Source organism: Onychomys torridus, chromosome 13 (genome assembly GCF_903995425.1).
Source record: "Onychomys torridus chromosome 13, mOncTor1.1, whole genome shotgun sequence".
NCBI lineage: Eukaryota > Metazoa > Chordata > Mammalia > Rodentia > Cricetidae > Onychomys > Onychomys torridus.
This window is the reverse complement of record NC_050455.1, coordinates 32,960,949-32,979,606: the sequence shown is the minus strand read 5'-3', so window position 1 is coordinate 32,979,606 and position 18,658 is coordinate 32,960,949. Positions and strand designations below refer to the sequence as shown.

The 18,658-nt window shown below is 37.2% G+C and overlaps 1 pseudogene; it reads right to left on the bottom strand.

The window, feature by feature from the left end:
* Positions 1-831: 831 nt before the first annotated feature.
* The window catches only part of LOC118594975, a 50,005-nt pseudogene continuing 32,178 nt past the window's right edge, over positions 832-18,658 (bottom strand).

Here is an 18,658-nt window from a genome sequence, read left to right as displayed (position 1 = left end):
CTGGCTCTCCTTGAACACACTCTGTAGACCAGGCTGGCCTTGAACTCAGAGATCAACCTGTCTGTGCCTTCCAAGTGCTAGGATTAAGGGCATGTACCACCACTGCCTGGTTAAATCAAGTGAAGTTATCTGGCCAATGGACATCAAGAACTCTCCTGTCTCCAACTCCTTAGTGTTGGGATTATAGGTATTTAGGTTGCCATGTCCAAGTTTTATACAAGTGCTGGATATATGAATGCAGACCCTTATGATTGGGGAAAAAGTAGTTTATGAACTGTCCAATCTCCTTGGACCCAGATATCAATTATTTGTGTGTAGGAACATCTATTTTTGAAATATTCAACAAATTGATATCAATTATAGTCTATTGTATTATAAAATATTAGAAATTATTCTTTGTATGTAACTACACATTTGCTTCCACTAATTGTCCCCTATCCATCTGCATTTTCCAATTCCTTTTCACACTTCCTTCTACTATCTACATCTCATCATCCCTCTGCTCCTAATGCCCATCCCAGATTCTGATAACCACTATGCTATTCTCTTCTTTGAGATCAACTCTTGCTTCCTCATACAAGTGACAAATGCATTTGCCTTTTTTGTGCTAGATATGGTTCTCCTAACCTACAGTCTTCTGATCCTATACATGTTTCTGAAAATTACAGAATATTTTTATGGTTGGATAATATTCTATTGTATGTGTTTACCACATTTTTTCTTTCTTTCTTTCTTTCTTTCTTTCTTTCTTTCTTTCTTTCTTTCCCTTTCTTTCTTTCTTTTCCTTTCGTTCTTTCTTTTCCTTTCTTTCTTTCTATTACTTTCTCACTTTTACTCATGACAAATATTCCCTGATCTCTTCTGGTCAAAAGTTCTTTGAGACACAATTCTATCAGCCTTAGCCAATTGGAGAATAGACTCATCTGATTCGCTCATCCTTTGAATGGCCCCACAGAGAGTATAGGTTTTAAACTGGGCGTTAAACTGGCCTGTGACCCTGTCAATCTGGCCACATTGATGCGTGGTCCTTGGCACCAACGACGCGGTTGCTGGCAAAGCATTTCCCAGGCACATACAGGTCCACAAACTCGCTGGTGTCATTCTGTGTTGTCAAGGCCGTGCCTGCTCTCTAGGCCCACGGGAGCCCGAAAAGGCCACATTTTCTGTATCTAGTTTTTCTGTCAACGGTCGTCTAGATTGATGCTATAATCTTGATTTTTCAAAATATTGGTTTGGTGAAAATATAATATTCTCTCAATATAGTGATTTCCTTTTTCTGAAGTATGTCAAGAAATTGGTATCTGGGTAACAGCTCTATTTCTATATTTTGAGGAAATTTCATACTGTTTTCCATAATGACTGTACTAATTTACATTTTTACCAACAGTATGTGAAAGTTCCATCCTTTGTCTTCTGCATTGACAACACTAATTGAAGTTTTAAAATTTTTAGCTAATATTTCTTGATCTTTGTGTTAACAGACATTCTAAATGCGAAGAAGTGATATTTTGTTATGATCTTGGTTTTAACTTCTCTTTTCATAGTAATCAGGTTGAGAATTATGTTAGGTATTTTGGGACATTTGCACATTATTGTTCAAGAATGCCTATTCAGGCATTCAACCTCAGTAGATATTTTAAATGAGGTTATCTCAATCTAATAGTTTGTTCTTTATACTAATGAAATAAAAATACGTGTAATTATAGGATTTTCCACTAAAAATAATATCTTAGGTGTGCCACTAAAATTACTTTTAAAATAACAGTGATGCAGCTATTTAGGCTGGAGCCCCTCAGCTCTCTAGTCCCAGCCTCCATCACATTAGCCTATCCTTGGAAGTGGCTGCAACCGAAATTCAATTTCCCAGGCCAGTATCTTAGAATTCCTATCTGATTTCTAAAGTCCATTCTTCCAATGAAACCTATAAATTCTTTCTCTGGAAAATCCTATTAAACTCTCCACTTCTACCCAATCCTCTGAAGAAAGTGACTTATGTCTTGCCTACCCATATTGCTCCAGGCTTCTCAGCTCTCTTGATCCTATTGGATACTGCTATGAAGCCGTTTTTCACATAGTAGCATGAGATGACTAATCAGAAAAAAATACCTTAGGGCAGTTGCGTTAAGTTTTACAGCCTTTTATTTATTTTCCATTAAACTTCACATGTGGAATTAGATACAAGCCCTATCTGTGTCTCACAGGATGCTTATGAATCCTCCAATATCGAGTCATATTATTATTTCAAAGCCTCGTTTATATTCTAGAAGCATCCACACTGTTCCAACTCTTCCAACATGTGGAGCCCCTTTCGACTTCAGTATCATAGGTCAGGTGCTCCATCTGCCCAGAAAACATGGTGTTACGAATGCCTGGTTCTGTACCATTATACAACATTCATCATAACTGTTAGTTTTTCAGAGACTTTTATTTACAAAAAATCTAAATCAGACTCTCTTTTGCCCACTTCCAAGCCCAATCACTTTCTAACATGTTGTTTATCTTCTTACCTCTGTAGAGCAATCACTGTATTGATTCCCTTTTTATGAATATATGTATTGCTTTAGTGTTTGTTTTTCTGCAGAAAACACAAACTCCATAGAGCAAGGCCTCTATCTTACAAAGAACTGTTTATTCATGCAAACATATTTTATTGGTATTATTATCACTGTTATTTTTATAAACTTTTATTGCCTGATTTGAGATTTTCTGCTTGATTTTCCCTGTTATAGAGCAAAAAACTAAAATTATCCTTTTGTATCATAGATTTTGTAATTTCATTATCTCCCATTCATGTTTCCTTATTCTCTCACTGAAAAAAATAATGACCCTATTAATTCAATACTGGGAAATTTGACTTTTCCCCACATCTCCTCATTACAGCTATCCAAACTGTGTTTTTGTAAGTCACAATGTTTAGCAATAGCGTGTGAGTACTTGAGGACCTGTCCCAGACACTTAGACTATCCTGTCTCATCAGGATATGCTCAACAATCTGAAGAGGTAAATATCATAATGGCTATTCTCCAAATAATACTCATTTGTTAATGAGTTATTCTGGGTCAGACATTATTTAAAACATTCTTAGCCAACTCATAGAAATTGATTTTAAATTCAAGAAGTCAAAGAATGGAAAACTCAAATTAACTCCATGAAATCTCATCCATATTGTTAATAGCAACATTGAGACTGAAACTTAACTCATTTTCATAACTTCTGTGCAATATTGCCCTGCCTAAGGGGAAACTTCCTTTGGAAATGTTTAAGAAAAATGAGACTAAGTGGTAAAATATGGTTTGAATAGGGAAAAACAAAACAAACAAAAAATACTGTGCTCTAAACTATTAAGGATATTGCTTTTCCCAAAGAAATTTAATGTTTCATTCAAAAATCATGAAATGTCCCATTGTTAGAGAAATCATAAGGAACCAGGGCTCCTAGACTCAGTCATTGTTCATATTGTTAATTCTATTGCTCCAATCCATTCTCTTTAGAATGTTCCCTCTCCATAGCATTGATTTAAAAACCATTTGGTAGTCTACAACTCAGTGATTACGCCAATCTTTTCCCATCAAATGTGAAGAGCCATAGATATGGGCTATCCCTGAGACATTAGAATTGCAGGATCATAGGATTGCTGACTGTAGAAAAACATCAGCACTCATGACCAGCTTAAATTACACAGGATCCCTATTCCAGGAACTCTGATCACTTTACATACATTATTTCATCAATCCTTTATAGTAACCTGGGAGGTAGCTATCCTTATCTCATTTCCAGATGAAGAAATGTAGACTCGATTTCACCAATTTGTCAATGGTCTTACAGAATTTGAATACCAGTCTGCCTGACCTTATAGATTTATTCCTAAACATTACAAATGTATATTGCCAAACAGAAGTAGGTAGGAGTTTTGAATTGAGTTTTATTTTAATCCTGTTTATCAATTTTTTTTTAATTGTGATGTGTGTAATCCACCTTAGTAAGTCACCCGGGAAGAATGTTGGATGTGGGAGAACTCAGATGTCAGTGAGGGCATCCATAGCTGGAACACTGGTTCTAACCTTACATAATGCAGGTGCATAAAATGTTCCCTGACCAGACATGCAATGTCAATGCTCTCACTGGATTACGTATCAAAACTATCATTCCCAGTATTGTTATGGTGTCATGGCAACTGATTCAGGTCAAAATTCCTACATTTTAATTATTGCCAAACAAAAGAGAGAGCTTTTCACTGACTTCCAGAACTCAAAAAGGCCTCACAGTTGATCTAGCCAGATCATTTCTACTTCATTGTTTAGAAAGAGAGATCTTTGGGTCATTAAAACTCTTTATAGCAACTTGAATCAATCTCAGTAGCATTTTATGATTGAAAAAAAGCATACATAAAAAGACAGGAAATTATATTCCCTTTTTTATGTTAAAGCAGGTGAAATGTATCAGTGATAATAAAAGTCCAAACTGTTGTAAGGGATCCTATTTCCTTTACACTAGCACTGTTAAAATATACTTACAACCAAGTTAATAAATTAAATATATTAATTAATAAGTAAAACATCCAGAATTGCTGAAGATTATGTAATGAAGCATAAATTTACAACTGAAAGTCCCTATATGTCATCTTTCCAGTTAAGGAATTATTTCTACAAAAAGGTTGAGGAGCCTTTATTAGGAATCTGAGTATAGAGACACAATCACTGTAGAGTGATCATAGGAAAAGACATTCATATTTATAATTCACTCTATTATCAATATGGACCATTATTGGTTACCCCAAAACATCATCATGGACTCTAGACTTAACAGTAACATGTTACTGTAATAAAGGAAGGATAAACTTGAATTGTGCTATAATCTGTTGAAGGAACACATTAAAAACTATAATCAACTGTTAGTACCAAGTTTTAAGGATATAATCAATAAAGTATTCCCAGAAGGAAATAGGAGATTTCCCTAAAGGAAACTGGATGATACATTCTGTAGATTGATAAGTAAAAGTGATATTGTTCCCTGAGAAGAGGACCTGGAAAGACTAAAAGGTGGCCTCGGGAAAGTGGGGGCTGGATACTTTCACTTGTGTGGCTGTAAGTAATGGGTAGAAGTCCATGAACAGAAGATACGCAGAGAACATTTTATCTCATTATAGAGAAAAAATCTAATAAACCTAGATGAATGGATCTAAGAAAGGAAAAATATCATCTCAAGAAGACAAAATTCATCATGTATTTAGAATATCACAAATCTATTTTATTTATTTATTGCATATCCCCCTTAACTTTGAATAAAGTTTTTTATTCTAGGGAAAAAATTCTTTGAAACAGATATTTAGATGTCACCACTCAATGTTTGAGTACATAAGGGGATGTGCAAGGAATATTTTAGTAGTGAAATAAGGAGGAGGGAAGGCTGGAGAGAGGGTTCAGTAGTTAAAAGTGCTTGAGGACACAAGTTTGGTTCCGGGCACCCATGTCCACTCAGTGGCTCACAACTGCCTGGAACTCCAGCTCTAGGGGATCATGTGCCATATACTGGCCTCAATGAAATAAACTCAAAGTAAAATTAAAAGAAAGTAAAAAAAAAAAAAAAGGAAAAAGAACACTAGGAGGAAGAGGGTAAGGATGTGGAGAAGGAAGAGAAGGAGGAGGGGGGAGGGAGAGGAAGAGAAAAATGTACCTTTTGCTGAAAACATTGAGGGTAAAGTTTTTAATCAGTAAATGGAAAGGTGACATTGTTATTACCTAAATGTGTTGTTTTCACCTCTGAATACTATATAAATTAGATGATGCTTTTGGAAATTGAGCTTGGATTTTCAAAATCAAGTTTCTCCTAATGGCCACCATTACTGACTAAGAGAAAGAAGCTTAGGCAAGATATTAATGTCTCTAATTAGTTAGAGAATTGGAAATGCCCTGGCTCTGCCACATTAGGACCACAAGGACAAAGTTTTGTGAAAGCTCTTGTTTATGGAGGCTTGTTTTTCTTCCTGAGAATTGGTCACTTGTTTCAATAAGAAGACAGGAGGGTTAGATGAAAGAAGATATTTATAGGACTCAAGAAGTATTTGAGTAGGAAGGAAGTAGCTGTGACTCTAGGTGGAATAAGTGTGTCAACTTCCTGAAATGTCATCTGAAGGAGGAAAAATACCTTCTCAGACATGGTGGTGGAAAGAAAGTTCAGTTGATCTGTCACTAAAGAATGTAGGACATTGGAAATGTGGAGACTCCTGCCCCTATTAGCACTGCAACTCAAAGACCCATGGGTAGCCTGGCTACACACAACAGAAAGTCTAGTTACACAATTGCCTACCTCATACAGTGAACCTAATGGTAATGAAAAATATTTTTAAGTGAGATATCAAGGAGCCAATCTTTTAGAGAATATTATTTAATATAGTTAAGTTTTCTAAATAATTGGGTATTAATTTCTACCTACCCCTATGACAGCTATTCTTTCTTAGCTTTGCTATCACTTTATTCCAGTAAAGGCAACATTCAGGCATTCTAAATATTTGATCTTCTTCTGTGATATAGTATTTTGAACTAACTTCAGTTACTTCTTAGAAAATTGTGACTCCAATCAATAAAGTCAAGCTATTTCCACATGATAGTGTAGCTATGGATTTAGATATATTTAACCTAGACTTCCACTTCTTCCATTGGCTAAATCCAGGCTGAGACCATTTATTCCATCTCTATGTGCCTTGGTTCTGTATGTCTCCAGGTAGAGCATGGTGTGAGACAACAATCAGTTATATGATGGGAACTTATCAAATGAAATCAACATCCCAAATTTCATGAAAATTCCAAGTTCATTGCCTACTCTTTTGTTGTTGGTGGTTTGTTTTTTGGGTTTTTTTTTCTCCTTTTTTTATTTATTATATTTGTGTTTTAATTCTACACATCAGCCATGGGTTCCCCTGTCCTTCCCCCTCCCTACTCTTAAATAGGAAACTTTTGGAAATTTAGTATCTGATCCACCGCTTCTGATACATGCAGGTGACCTGTGCTGACCTCAAATGACCAGTGCTGAAGAACTGAAGTAGAATTTGAGATTCACCAGGAGCATGGGACCCTAGGCTGCACTGCTCAAGAGCCCTCTACTGGGCTTCTCTGAGGCTTTTATTCTGGGATAGCTCAGCGTTCAAAGATGGGACAGATAAACCTACTGAGTAGTTCTTATCACTTTCACTGGGTATCCTGGGGGCGGGGAAAAGAAACTCTTACTGCCAGACAGGGGCTGTTTGCACAGTGTCCTTGAGTGGCTATGCTGTATTGCTGGGGTGTCAGGAGGAACCTTGCTGGTATCATTTCTTGGACAGGCAGAGGCATTCCTCACAGGGAGGTAAACAAAGTCCTATGAGAACTGGGTTCACATAGCCTGATAGCACAGGAAACTCTATAGTGTTCAGGACATAGAACTCCAAATCTTTGTTTCCCATTTTAACCTTACTCTTGATGCAAACTTCTTTTAATGAAACACTATTACACGTGTTTTCAAATCAAGTTCACTTTTTCTAATTTGTGAAAAGACTCTTCCTCCTCTTTCGCTCCTTGTATTCAGAACTTCCTCACCACCAGCTTGAAACTTTCAAGTTGTTTTCAATCTATATTTTGCTCAAGAACTTCTAACTAGTCATAATTTCTTATCAATTCTATCCAAGACATCCCAAACCTTGGTTTATCATTATTACCTAAATATACTAATAGTTTATTTATTATTATTACTATTACCAAGTGTCTCATGCTCATCTGCTTGCTTTCATTTCTTTAAAGTATAGCTCTTGACCTTTGTTATGTCCAGATAGCCTTTAACCTCAGTTTGTCAGATTACATTTACATATAAGACAATTCTCAAAATTCATCATGCCAAAATCATAGGTCAACAGCCTATCAACTTGGAAAGTCCTATTTTGTTTATTTGTTTGATTGGTTGGTTTTGTTTATTTGTTTTTCAACAAAAAACCCTTTCTTTGCTGAAAAGAACAAATGCCATTTTCCAGCTGCATTATGTAGCTAAACAAATTTCTGGTAGTGGACACTTGTTTCCATAATAAGCTTTAGAATTAGAATGTCAAAGGCATTCAAAGCTTGAAAGTACCTTTGTGTTTATACCTAATTCAGGGCCTTCATTTTGCTGGTGAATGTCTGATGGGAGGGATACTTATCTAAAGTCACAGGACAAGTTATTTCATATATTGATTAACATCAGTTTTTAGTGAACCTCTGAATTATTTTAAGAACTGTATAGATATCTGAGTCTAGAATTAAGTTTCAGGGTTCCTAGATTCCCAGTTATGGGCTCTTGTGCTATAATGTGTAGAGACAATCAATTCACCAGGAATAACATTCACTTCATATTTCTGTTGCATTTGTCCATTGTTCACCCTTTGTGAAATCATGAATACTGCCCTATACCCACTAAGTTGGAATTTTTGGAGAAATGTTGCAAAAGCTGCCTTTTAATGCAATCTTCAGATAACCCTTATGAAGTGTGAAAACCATGATACAATACTTTCATTTTTCTTATTTATACAATAGAGCAAAGGGCTGAGACAAAAAATGGTCAAACTTCTTTCAGTTTCTGTGAATCCTTCTCTCCATATGTTTTTCTCTGCAGACACCTGGATGAAATCACAGGCCAACATTACTAGTGCTCATTTTCCAGGAATGAAATTGAGTCTAAATTTCTTGTATAAATATGAATAGTATCTCATGTTAACTTTATTGTGTTGTAGTTTTCAATGGGTACTCAATGATTTTTTTGATCATATCCCATCCTGCTCATTACTATGATGTTATTGAGGCTTAGGGACTCCTGATTTATATCCATCTTGGCTAAGTGCTCCAGGAGCCCCAAGAGTGTTCACTTCCCCTATATTTTTGTTATCTACTAGAGCCAATATAATGAACTTGATTTCTACTTTTCCAGTTTTATCTACTCAAGTAATATCCAGACCCCTTAAATTCTGTATTAAACTGTTTCCCAAAGAGCAAGCCTACTTCTTTGCTGGTAGAATTCTTCAATACTGCCAACTTGACTCAATGTCCAAGGAACACTTTGTCAATTTCCCCTCAATAATGTTCAGCCACCTCCATGAGGAATCACAGTTTCAGATTTAACACAAAGCAACACCAAATGACAACAGTAACATAATTTCTTGTTTCCAAGAGATTGTTGAGTATGTTACACAAGTTTTCTCACAGAAATTTTGTATAAAATTTATTGCTTTCATTTTGAAGTTATGTGAACTGGGACTTAGAAAGATTAGCTTCCACAGCTAACAAGTAGTATATTTGACCTTAGACCTGTTAAAATGAAAGTTTAGTGTTTACTTAGTTCAGTGACTTTATTTTCTGATGAATGTCTAAGGGGAAGAGATACTTACCTTAGGTCACAGGACAAGTTATTACAGATATTGATTGACATCAGGATTTAGTGAATCTCTGAACTCTTTTAAGAACTGTGTAGATAACTGATAGCAGAAATAAGTCAACTACATGAGGTAACTATCACTTGTCTTTAGCCATATCTTTCCTATACATATTAAACTGTGTTGGCTGACTTGGAACTCTTAACTGCACAATCTATAATAGAGTCTCTGACCACCACTCTCCCGTTGCAGTGGATAGATAGAATTCTACATTCTAGCAATTTCCCTGCCATCAAAAGGTCATTCCTAGAATTAGTCCTGGGATGTAACACATCACCTACAGAATCTTCCTTAAAGTTTTGCAGAATTGATAACATATATATCTAAAGTCCCATTCTGTAGATAATGATTGTTAAGACTTAGATAATTGGTCTGGGTTTAATATAAGCAGACAGTGGTAAAACCATAACCAGACATAGTTTATCTGTCCTAAAACATGAAAGCATTGTACATTTACTTCTCCACAAGTTCATCTAAAATACTTAAGAAATTGGAAAACCATACAGAGTCCCATCCATATCTGTGTTAAAGTGTATGCAGATGAAGTGCTGTGCAGTTGCTTGGGGTGAAGGCATCACCAGCCTCTCCACCCTTACTCACTGCCTCATTGTCCACATTATCCCATGTACTAGAACAATTGTCTCGTCAGAGTAGGAAGCAGCCACAATTAGTCCACAGTCTATGACCCAGTAACTATAAATGACATTATGTAATGAGTAGAAGGAAAAGAACAACTGAATGAAGTAACTGTGGGAGGCCTACCCATTTCTCTGTGGGAGGCCTGCTCCCACTTTTTCCCCAGGGTACTCTTGAGGAAGGAAGAGTGACAAATATTTAGATAGAAGGATAGAGGGGAGAGCAGTAGATCGAAACACAGGATAGCCTTGGGAGGGCCTGGATCATTATCCACCAGCCCCTTCTGTCTCTTCAAAAGGGCTTTTTATAAGAATGTCAATGAGAGGAGCAAAAGATCTTTCCCTAGCACAGCCAAATGCAAACCCTTGGAAAATCACCTGGTAATCCTGCACATGGTCCAGCCATCCTCTAATGCCATCCTGCTGGGTAAAGCAAGCTCAGATCTCACGAGGAAACCTCTATAGCCCTCCACAAGTAACAGGTAAAATCCTGGGGTAGTTCTGGACAGAAATCAGGGAAGATTATGTTAATAGGCTTATCTTGGTAAAATAAAATTACTTTCAAGGCTGGTCTAGGTTTCAAAATTACTTTGGGCTAAGCCCCTCGATATCTAATATGCTCCAGAGTAACACAATCAACACCACTCAACAGAATTCTGCCCAACTCTTGCAATAATTCACCTAAAAATCACAAGAGGACAAGAGAGAGCACTCAAGTTATACCCTGGTTTGGCCACATTACTGGCTATATTCAACTTGTTGGAGTGATGTAAAGCATTTGAGTAGAAAAGCCCTGAAGCATCATATCTTCTAACCCAGTCATTTGGCACATTATATAATCCACACACAGAAAGAGCAATTGATCTGCCAAAGGCCACACGGTTGAGCATTGCCAAACTGAGGCAAAGTGCACCCACAACAGTTTTCTTTCTACTCAGAAGTTACGTGGAGATTTTCTTGTTTATGTTTCATACTTTATCTAATTAGCAAACATGAGACTTGATTACTTACTTATTTATAAGGCTTTGCACCCTGAAGGCCATTCTGCCAATGCAGCAATCCAGATTAAACCAAATCAGACCAAATTGGAAAAGCCCAGGTTTAATGGCTAAAGCGTTCCCAGGTGATTCCCTAGCCCCTCAGAGAGGAGACTGGGATGAGAAACCAGAAAAAAAAAACACATGACTGTTTTCTGGGATGCAGCTTATATACCCTGTGGGGGTGGTCTTGAGCCTCTCTCGGGGAGGAACTGTGTTTGGCGGGCTTTAGCAGGGCAGGTTTGGGGAGGAGCTGTGGTTGGCAGGCTCTGAAGGGATGAGTTCAGGGAAAGAGATAGCGGAGGGGAGTTGAGGTGGATCTTCCACTAGAACAATTATTTATTCACTTGAGCAAAGCAAAGCATCATCATTTCAGGATGATTATTGTGTGCATTATCTTTGTATCTTTTCGATGAAAGGTGTTGGTGGAAACTTGACAAATCCCTCTGGATGTAATTTTTTTGTTTTCTTTTTGTTTTCCACATGGCATGATGAACTTATCAAGCAAATAATCAAGTGTAGGATTGGTCCTTGAATCAAAGATGAGTTAAGCTAGACCATTTTAAGATGCCTTGAAACAATGAGACTTTGTGTTCCCAAATAGAGCATTTATTAGTCAAGAATCTGAGTCCAAAAGTTTCAGTTTAAAATCCCAAGTCAAGATGATAGGGGGGTGGCCCAGTAGGCAAGAATGCTTGCTGCCCAAGAGTGAGGATTTGAGTTCAAATCCCAGCCTCTACATAAAAAGCCTGGCATAGCTGTGTGGATCTGTAACCCTAGCACAGCAAAGGACAGAGGCAGGCTTGCTGGAGCTTGGTGACTGTCAATCTATCTCCATGTTCAGTATAGAATCTCTCAATAGAATACGGTCAACAGTGACAGGGAAGGACACTGAAAATCCTCTTTTGGTTTCTACACACATGCATTTACACCATACCATACTCACATATAAAGTGCAAAAGAAAAAAAAAAAGAAAGAAAAAAAGCAATCTCAATGAACTATTTCTCAGATTTAGTTCCTTTATTCATATTGGAAAGCTTGATGGCCCCATCTAAATCCCAGTCTTATAAGGAGCATATGAGATGATCTGTTGGATATTACTGATATTAGTCTATAATTGCAAAATATCTAGTTATTAAAACCATTTAAGTATGTGAGTTTTAAGTACCTGTATATGCATATGTAGATATAAGTAAACATATGTAAGTGTGTTTATATGTATTTTTGTCTTGGCTTTCATAACCAAGCTTACTTCAGCTGTATCCTTATAAGATAATGCATTCCCATAGTGTGGATCAGACCCGCCCTAGTTTTACTTCTTGGGAACTGTAATCTTTCTCCTTCTTCCTGCATGCATCTTCCAAGATAAACACATCCATGGAGTTGGGCTGGCTCATCTGCCCCAGCCTGTGCCTATTACAGCTTAGTGTCATGATTTGCTGTATTCTGTTTTGCTGTTTATATTGTTAACTTTATATTGTTGTGTTTATCTTTCCTAAATCTGCTAGAAATTTTTATGGAACACATATATGAATCTTTCTCTTATGCAGTTCAAATAACAATTCTAGATATAAAACCTGCAAATGAAGAATGTGGTAATTTGACTGAGCCTTTGATTTATAGTGATGTAGGGATAATGAGCTACAATCCTTTCCACATACTCAACATGTAGCAAAAATTAGATGTTCAAGAATTTGGGAGGTGTCATTTTCATTCTAATGTAATAATAGCCAGAGAGCAGGTGGAAACTTGACAAGCAGAAAGAGGGACATTCTTCATGGTACTGCCTGGACAGCTGTTGAGAAGATGCAATGTGATGGAAGAGAAGCATGGTGAGTGGATATATCATTCAGTACTATCATCTTTGTGGACTACACCTTTATTTACAAAGGCCATTTTATTTCTCATATCATACTGCTTACTCACAACAGCAAACCAATGATGGATTTTCTCATTTCATTACAGTGCCTGTAGTACTGTGAGCTTGAGTATTTTTCCTGAGCTCCATTGTAAAGGAACTGGAGAAGTTCTACATGTGAAGAGATTTTCTGAATCATGAACTTCATTCCTCAAAAGTAAATATCAATAGTTTCATTAACATTTTTCATGTTTTTAGAATATGCTGTTTTCACATTATAAAATAAGGCCAGGCATAGTAGGACAACTCCATGATTCAGGAGGGTGAGGGAGGAAACCCACAAGTTCTAGGTCAGCTTGGTCCTTACAGTTAATTGCATGCCACCTTGGATTACAAAGAAAGATCCTGTCTCAAAATGAAGAACAAAAACCCAGTCAATTAATTGGCTAACTAAATAAAGTGGTTTTTTTTGGTTTGTTTGTTTGTTTGTTTTCGTTTTTAGAGACAAGGTTTCTCTCTGTAGCCATCCTAGGTGTCGTGGAATTCACTCTATACGCCACGCTGGCCTCAAACTCAGAGATCTGCCTGTCTCTGCCTCCCAAGTGCTGGGACTAAAGGCATGCACCACCACTGCCCAGAAATAACTAAAGTTATTTTTAGTAGGGAGAAAGAACATGTAGTTGGATGGGTAGGGAGAGGGGGAGGATCTAGGAGAATTGGGGAGCATAAAAGAGAATATGATAAAAAAAATATTGCAGAAACATTTTAAAACATAAAATAATAATTTTAAAGGACTATGTAAGTCAGAAGTTTTCAAAAATGACACTTAATGCTCATACAGACCTTTTAGCACCTTGAATAACCTCAGAAAGCCCTCTTTATTATAGGAATTGGAGCCCCCTTATTGAAAACCATTATTGTAACATAGTTTGAAAAATTGCCCATTTGAAAGAATCCTGTCCCAATTATAAAGACCTTAGTACACAGGGATTTATTTTCTCACATAACAGGAAGTCTAGAAGTAGAGCAAACCTCAGGACTGAGTGACTCAGCTGCAGAGTTTAGATCATCATCAGGTAGGGGCCAACTGACTACAGTAATTTTAAGTACAAAGTCATAAGAGAAAAGACCACAACTTCTTCAGTCATAATTTAAGAGAAGGAACCTTTCCTAGAAGCTTATGATGGATGTCCCACTGGCTTGCATTGAGTTCAGGTCATTCCAAGCTCATGACTCCCTGGGGAATTAGAATTTTCTTCATCTATCAGTCAGTCTCAGCCTTCAGTTACAGGTAAGGTCAAGGGATAAGACATGAAAGAAATGAGTAGATAAAAAGTCCAACTTCAGTAGGGAAGAGCATAGAGCACACACCGATGAGGGAAGCATCTGTGCGCCCCAGAAGCCAACATTTAAGTGTATCAATGAAATGCTATAGGACCCAGATGAGAGAAAACTTGAATGGAAATCTTAATGCTGTGTGACAGAAATGCCTGAGCTGCATATAGCACAATCTTAAGAATCAAGAAACGGAAAGCACCTAAGTGCTTATCTACTAAAGAGTCAGTAAATGAATGGAGTGCTATTCATCCACAAAAATGATGAAACACTGCATTTGCAACAAAGACAACACTCCAGAATGAAATAGGACATACAGAATTAAATGTAGTGCACCCATCTCACTACTTTGTAAAATCTAAAACAGTTTATTTCAAGGAAATGAAGAATAGAATGGTAATATGTGGAGGCAGAAGGCGAGGGGGAAGGGAGGAGAGATGGTCCAAGATTGATCAATGGGCATTAAGAACATGGTTATCTAGCAGAAATGAATACATTCATTTAAAATGGAAACCAACCAGGACAGTTTATGTTAATGACACAATGTAGTTTATGCGTTTGTTAAATGACAGAAAACTGCTGCTGATGTAGGATGCAAGGATTGCAGTGATGGGACTCTACTGTAATTCATGCATACAGCTCAATCATCAACTTAAAGAATCAGATGGGCAAGTTCTGAATGTTCAGTAGTCTAAACTGCATCTTAAACAGTTTCCACTTTATGACCACTTTCTACCTGAAAAGGTTTTATGCGATGATTGCTATATAGGCATACAATCATTTACTGATACACTCTGAGGAATGACAGCAGGAAATGGATAAAGTTTTTCTTTGCTGTAATTAAACCATTACATTTCTATAAGAACAGGAAACCTTTAAGTACAAGGGATAACACTGCCATTGATAAACAATGTTCTTTTCTTTTAATGTGGAATGCTTCACATATTTGTGTGCTATTGTATTCTTGAGTTAGAGATAAGGGATTCTATTAATAATTTTTTTTTCATTTCCATGGCCAAAGGCTTCACAAAAGCAACTTAAGGGAGAAAGGGGTTAATTTTGGCTAACAGTTTGAAGTTATGATTTTTCTTGATGGGAAAATTATGGGAGCAGTACTGTAAGGCAGTCAGCTGGTGACAGCGTATCAGTCGTCAGCTAACAGAGGAAGGCAAATGCTAATGTTTTACTTACTTTATCCTTGATTTTCAGCCTGGAAACAGGCCATGGAATGCCTGCAGCCATATTTAGGCTGGGCCTTTACACTTCCATTAATGGAATTTGGAAATTCCTTCATGGATATGCCCAGTGTTATGTCTTCTAGTTGACTCTAGATGCTGTCAACTTGGCAATCAGTATTAACAACTACAGTTGTACTAGACAGCGTTCATTGGCAACCTGTGATGTGATGGTATGCACAACTGTACATCAAGAGTACATTCTGCATGTTCAGAGCCATGGCTGTCACAATGCCACTCAGGGCAACACGGGCTAGTGTTGCAAGGAACACCTCAGATTCAGTACGTAACTGACTTTAAATTACCTTTTGGTCATTGCATGCTCAGAAACCTGTTGCCAAACCTGTTTCACTGTTGCCAAAATTTGTGAACCACCCCCCCCCATTCCAATACATGATGGCATCATATGGGGCTGCTCACAGTTTGAGAGGCTAAGTTCTGTGAACTTGGTATTGAACAGAAATTAATCATCTCTGCCAAGATCAGTGGAGCTGACATCTACCTGTCTATGTGGCTGTGTTCACTGGAATGAGAATGAAAGTCTCCAAAAAAAATTCTCTAGTGTGGACTTGGAGATATGGCTCATCAGTCAAGAGCTGTGGCCATTCTTCCAGAAGACCCATGTTTGATTCACAGCACACACATGCCATCTCAAAGGTATATGTAACTCCAGTTACAGGTAATCTGATGCACACATGTGATGAATAGATATTCATGAAAGCAAGATACTCATATACATAAAATAATAGTAAAACATTTCAAAAGATTAATAGTTTAACATCTAGTTAAAATTAATTTTAAAAATGTAATCCTTTGAATTTACACATAAAATCTTACTTATTTCTCAGAAAGCCTAGAGCTATTGTTGTTGTTATTATTGTCATTGCTGCTTCTACAGATGAGGAAACTAAAACCCAGGGAAGTGAAGCAATTTTCCCAGGTATGTAAGTAATGTAGATGGGAGAGCAAAAATCAGATTCTTGTCAACAAACCTGTACTTTTAATCACTCAAGAAGCTTTGGCTAAAATGTGTAAATGAATTTATAAATCATCTTATTAAATAAAAAACACAGAGCCAGATATAGGGGTGAAAACCTGAGAGATCAGGAAAATAGGGAAAGCCACAGCTAACCTTACCTCACCAAATCAGCAGCTTCTAAATGCAAGATACTTCCTGTCTACCTATGCCTATATGCCTTGCTGTTCTGCCATCTGATTTGTTCTCTCTGTTCAGATACATCGCTTTCTTGTCCTGCCCAGCTCTGTTACTCTCTGTCAGTCTGTGCAGACTTCCAGACCTCTAGTTTGGTGCTGGGATTAAAGGCATGTGTCACCATGCCTAACTCTGTTCCCCAGTATGGTGTTGAACTCATGGAGATCCAGACAGATCTCTGCCTGCCAACTGATACGATTAAAGCCATTGCCTGAATTCTGTTTAATATAATAGCTGGCTTGTTCCTCTGATCTCCAGGCAAGTTTTATTTATTAGAGCACAGATAAAATATCACCATGAAAATACATTGCATGTTCCACCTATGTCAAAGTTACATGGGCTACTTAGTTAAAAGAGTAAACTCCCCAATCCCATCCAGGCCCATTGAAAGAATATCTCTGAGGTGGATCTAAGAGCTACTCACTCTTTAAAAAATATCTTAATGATCAGACATTTAAACATATATATATATATATATATATATATATATATATATATATATATATATAAAATTGCCATGTATGATGACATATGCCTACATTCCTAGCACTGGAGAGATGGAGGCCTAAACAACATTGTGAGTTTAAAGACAGTTGGAGAGTTGCATCCTTAAAAAAATTAACAAAAAGAGCAGGATTTCCAATATTTAAATGATCTAATGGGAATTGTTGCCAGATTTTCCTTATTTTTATGACCTAGTTACTACACACACCATTTTGTTATTTAGTCAGTAGATACGAATGACTGGAGTATTGTTCATGATAATCACTTGCTTTTACAAAATGTGAATATAGATAGATAGATAGATAGATAGATAGATAGATAGATAGATAGATGATATGGTAGACAGGAAGCACCAGGTTTCAATCATTCTGTCTGCCTCATCTTGTCTGTGCATTACACATAATTAGTTCAACAAACTGGATTTTCATTTATTTCAATTTATTTTGGGTATATACATGAAATACCCTCAAAAGATATTTGATACATGCAATATTCCATAAATTAAAAGCAAATGTTTGATTTTTCTCAAAATTAAGACACAGTTTCCAAAGCCATGATATAATGAAAGACTGGGGAGATTAAATGAATGATCTGGCATTGTGTTCCTGTTCTAATCTGATGCTCTCTCTAGTACATAGGACTGGAGAGAGAAGATACTTTTAAGAATGGGAGATAGCAAAAGACAAGGGCTAGAGGCATGACTCAGTGGTTAAGAGCAATTTCTGTTCTTCCAGAAAACCAGGGTTTGATTCCCAGCACCTACAAGACGTCTCACAACCATCTGCAACTTCAGTTTCAGGGAATCTGATCCTCTTTCCTTGCTTCCACTGGCACTGGAAAAAATAGGTCAGTGGTAAAAAGTGTTCACTGCTCTGCCAAAGGACCAGAGTTGGATTCTCAGTATCATGTCTGGCATTTTACAGCCACCTACAACTCCAGTTCCAGAGGATCTGACCCATTATTCTTCTCTCTTGTGGACTCTTTGGATGCTTGTGTGCACACACACATAAACACACACACACACACACACACACACATACACACATCTTGAAAAAATGTTTTGCAAAATGTTGTTCAGATAAGTGAAAAAGTGTTAGTTGGTTAGTGAGAAGCAAGATAAATATGGTAGATGAGAGAAAATTTCAGAGCCCAATCCATTCAATTTTGGAAGCCTTGATTGTGAAATGAGAGTCTAAAGTCACAGAATTGTTTTCTTTCTGTTAGTCAATGTTGGCTGTAAGCATTGTAGTTTTGGGTGCATCTCATCAGCTTTCTGAGTATACTTGTCCTGTAATGGTCCCCAGGGGTTCGGAAGGCTGTGGATGGTTAGACCAGTGGCAGACCGCTAGCATCAGCCTCAGGGATCGATCCCAGTTCATTCTTGTCCAATTCCTAGAGCCAGTGAACTCC